Here is a 5,112-nt window from a genome sequence, read left to right on the forward strand (position 1 = left end):
GTGTAGAAAAAATATACTTAGAAATTTAAACCTGGGGGGGAGACAGGTGTACTTGGAAAAGCGCTCGTATGGTTGATCAATGCGTAAAAGCATGGAGGACGATAATCAATTGAGTGGTAGGGGAGATGCAGGGAAGAACTAGAAATGGAAGAATAGGTGAGGTTGAGGGGGAAAAAAAAAAGGAGAAAAAAAAAAAAACCGCACAGGTGAGTGACAGCGGAAGAAATATAATTTGAAACATGAACACTGAGGGGACAGGTGTACCTGGAGAAGCGTTCGTATGGTTTATCAATGAGTAAAAGCATGGAGGAGGATAATAAATTGAGTGGTAGGGGAGATGCAGTGAAGAACTGGAAATGGAAGAATAGGTGAGGTTGAGCATCGAGATTAGCTGGAGGTTTAACTTGTTTTGCGCCTTTGTTAATGGTATAACAATTTAAGGTTTATGTTACTGCTTTTAGCGATTCTAAGTTGCCACGCGATAAATTCATCCCCGTGGGGTGCAGGCATTTAAACTTGTGTATGAGGTATGATTCTGTATATTTTCTCTCGCGAGGTGAACGAAAATTTGTTTGTAGTATATAGAGTCTTGCTTCATCAAATATATGGCCGTGCTCATTGAAGTGGCTGGCTACTGCTTTAGGTAAATTGTGTTTTGTATCTGCGCGATGGCCGTTGAGTCGCGTGTGCATTTCTTGTCCAGTCTCACCTATGTATTGCTTGTTACAAGTGGCACATTCTAGACAGTAGACTACGTTTCTTGACGTGCAGGTGAAATTCGCAGTTACCTTGTGAATGTAATCTGACGCTGTACTTTTTACTGTAGTAGTAGATTGAATATGTTTGCATGTGGAACACCTGGAGCGGCCACAGGGACCGGATGTTGGCTTCGTCTTTGTCCTTAGTTTGGCGTGTACAAGAATGTCCTTGAAATTACTGTTCCGTCTGTAGGCTACTCTGGGCGGGTCGGGAAAGATCTTATTAAGTTTCTGGTTGCTGGTGAGAATTGGGTGGTATTTCCTGAGGATATTGTTCACGTTGGGGAGTGCGTTTGAGAATTTAGTAGTAAGAAGAGGCGTTGTTGTCCTTGTGATCTTAGGGCGGGGTTTGAGGACCTTGACTCGATCAAGCTTGGTTGCAGCGGTGTAGGCTTTCTGAAGGGCAGGGTTCGGGTAGTTCCTGCTTGATAGGGTTTCCTTAAGGTGATCGAGTCTGTCTATGTAGTCATGGTTTTCAACGCAAATGCGACGAAGTCGTGTGGCTTGGCCTTTAAAGATACCTTGTTTGCAATGTCTGGGATGGTGGCTTGTATAGTCTAGGTACTGTTGTTTATCAAAAGGTTTTCTATACAGCGTTGTCTTTAGTGTCCCATTATCAATATATATTGTTGTGTCCAGAAAGTTTATGCGCTCATTTGAAGATTCCGATGTGAATTTTATTGTTGTGTGAAAAGAATTTAGGAAAGTTACAAATTTATCTAAACTTTCCTGACCATGTTCCCATATTATGAATATATCATCTATGTATCGTAGGTATGTGTGGGGCTTGTGCGTGCAACGAGATAGGAAATCCGTTTCTAGAGTACCCATAAATATGTTGGCGTAGGTTGGTGCAAAAGGTGTGCCCATACTTGTCCCATGTATTTGTAGATAGTAATTTTCCTCAAATTCGAAGTAATTATACGTCAGAACTAGTTCAAGAAGAGACAAGTATACTTCAATAGAGTGTTGTGCATTGTGCTTAAACTCGATAAAAGAAACGCTGTCCAAGCACAATGCACAACACTCTATTGAAGTATACTTGTCTCTTCTTGAACTAGTTCTGACGTATAATTACTTCGAATTTGAGGAAAATTACTATCTACAAATACATGGGACAAGTATGGGCACACCTTTTGCACCAACCTACGCCAACATATTTATGGGTACTCTAGAAACGGATTTCCTATCTCGTTGCACGCACAAGCCCCACACATACCTACGATACATAGATGATATATTCATAATATGGGAACATGGTCAGGAAAGTTTAGATAAATTTGTAACTTTCCTAAATTCTTTTCACACAACAATAAAATTCACATCGGAATCTTCAAATGAGCGCATAAACTTTCTGGACACAACAATATATATTGATAATGGGACACTAAAGACAACGCTGTATAGAAAACCTTTTGATAAACAACAGTACCTAGACTATACAAGCCACCATCCCAGACATTGCAAACAAGGTATCTTTAAAGGCCAAGCCACACGACTTCGTCGCATTTGCGTTGAAAACCATGACTACATAGACAGACTCGATCACCTTAAGGAAACCCTATCAAGCAGGAACTACCCGAACACTGCCCTTCAGAAAGCCTACACCGCTGCAACCAAGCTTGATCGAGTCAAGGTCCTCAAACCCCGCCCTAAGATCACAAGGACAACAACGCCTCTTCTTACTACTAAATTCTCAAACGCACTCCCCAACGTGAACAATATCCTCAGGAAATACCACCCAATTCTCACCAGCAACCAGAAACTTAATAAGATCTTTCCCGACCCGCCCAGAGTAGCCTACAGACGGAACAGTAATTTCAAGGACATTCTTGTACACGCCAAACTAAGGACAAAGACGAAGCCAACATCCGGTCCCTGTGGCCGCTCCAGGTGTTCCACATGCAAACATATTCAATCTACTACTACAGTAAAAAGTACAGCGTCAGATTACATTCACAAGGTAACTGCGAATTTCACCTGCACGTCAAGAAACGTAGTCTACTGTCTAGAATGTGCCACTTGTAACAAGCAATACATAGGTGAGACTGGACAAGAAATGCACACGCGACTCAACGGCCATCGCGCAGATACAAAACACAATTTACCTAAAGCAGTAGCCAGCCACTTCAATGAGCACGGCCATATATTTGATGAAGCAAGACTCTATATACTACAAACAAATTTTCGTTCACCTCGCGAGAGAAAATATACAGAATCATACCTCATACACAAGTTTAAATGCCTGCACCCCACGGGGATGAATTTATCGCGTGGCAACTTAGAATCGCTAAAAGCAGTAACATAAACCTTAAATTGTTATACCATTAACAAAGGCGCAAAACAAGTTAAACCTCCAGCTAATCTCGATGCTCAACCTCACCTATTCTTCCATTTCCAGTTCTTCACTGCATCTCCCCTACCACTCAATTTATTATCCTCCTCCATGCTTTTACTCATTGATAAACCTTACGAACGCTTCTCCAGGTACACCTGTCCCCTCAGTGTTCATGTTTCAAATTATATTTCTTCCGCTGTCACTCACCTGTGCGGTTTTTTTTTTTTCTCCTTTTTTTTTCCCCCTCAACCTCACCTATTCTTCCATTTCTAGTTCTTCCCTGCATCTCCCCTACCACTCAATTGATTATCGTCCTCCATGCTTTTACGCATTGATCAACCATACGAGCGCTTTTCCAAGTACACCTGTCTCCCCCCCAGGTTTAAATTTCTAAGTATATTTTTTCTACACTGGCACCCTCCTGCGCCGTGTTTTTTTTTTTTTTTTTTCAAACGCGCGTTTTCCTCTTTTTTTTTTTTCTTCTCTCCACACGAGATCCGCACCGAGACAGTCCAAAATCCCAGACGCCAGGATACCTCTTTCGGCGCCTTGACCACTCAAGGTCTCGCCAATTCTGTATACCGCCGCGACGACGCCTATGGCGAACTAGTGAGGCTAACGTCCCTTGACGGACCAAGCTGCTCCCTGTCAACCACAAAATTACCCGATGCATTGATGCTACGCTACTCAAGTCATGCTTTCAACTCGTATTGTGACCTGCACACTGACCGGCTCTTCAGGGACCCCAAACGCACGCCGACCACGATTCCTCCGAACGCTCACTCGCCTCTCGCTCCCCCAACCCCCTCTGACGGTGGTTTTCTCTTTTTTTTTTTTTAATATAATTTTTTTTGTCACTTTCTCGCTCTCCCGCTCTTGTCCCCTCGTCTTAGAAACCGCGCCTAGCCAGTCAAGCGCCGGCGCTCATTTTCTTTTCAGTCTCCCCCTTTACAGACAGCCACAGCGGACATCGACGTGACGTCACTCCACTAACCCTTTAAAACTAACCCGCCGAGGATGACGAGGCCGCCTTTGACGAAGATAGGTCCTCCTATCGAAACGTTGGCCAGCCTTTCTGAGGCACCTTATCCCTGTTTATAATCCTTATTCCTCGTGTGCTACTCCATTAGTCAGCCATCTTTTTTTGATTGTTTACTTCTAGTCACAAGCAGTGCATTTACTTGTTCTAGTCATCTGTTACTCTCATTTGTGATGAAGGCTGGTTAACTTTGTTTTACTTTTGTATTTATAGGCCTCAGAATTTCTTATAAACATAGTTTAAGCATTTAATTCACCCACGTAGATGGTTCTGTTTTGCAAATAGTTCTATTTGCACTTCTTTGCTCAATGCTCACAGGTGCAATCTCCGTCACAGAGAAGTTACCTACCACCCCGGAGACAAAGTATGGATCTGGAGTTCCGTTCGCCAACGCGGGAGGTCGGAGAAACTTCTCCGTCGTTATTTCGGGCCTTACCGGGTTCTTCAACGCCTCAATGACTTCAACTACAAGGTTGTTCCAGAGACCACAACGCGAAGCTGCCGCCGTACACCACAACCGGACATCGTCCACGTGGCTAGGATGAAGCCATGCTAAGCACGCTGATCGCCTACCGTCCCTACTTCGAAAGCATCGAGCCGATGCTTTTGAAAGGGGGGGAATAATTACACGTCAATTCAGTGCATTTTCGTGTGTTGTGCGGTTCCCGTTCGCTTGCGCTTTATTTTGCGCGAGACGAAGACAACGAAGAAGACGTGCTGCTCGATCGTAGCTGTTCTGCTGTGTTGCCGGCTATTGCTTGTCCTGTTATTGCGGTGACAATCTAATTTGGGGCAATCTATGTATCTAATGTATTCTTCACTAGCAGTATTCGTGTTAAAAGGGACTTATCTCACGTACTGTATTCAAAATATAGCCCCTTTTAGCTAAAATGCTTACAATAGATGCAAGCTATGAGAGTAATGCAAATGAAGAAAAGAACAAGTAATTTTAGCACTTTGAAAAATGTCAGCAGTGG

The sequence above is a fragment of the Dermacentor silvarum genome, chromosome 8, assembly GCF_013339745.2.
Source record: "Dermacentor silvarum isolate Dsil-2018 chromosome 8, BIME_Dsil_1.4, whole genome shotgun sequence".
Classification (NCBI taxonomy): domain Eukaryota; kingdom Metazoa; phylum Arthropoda; class Arachnida; order Ixodida; family Ixodidae; genus Dermacentor; species Dermacentor silvarum.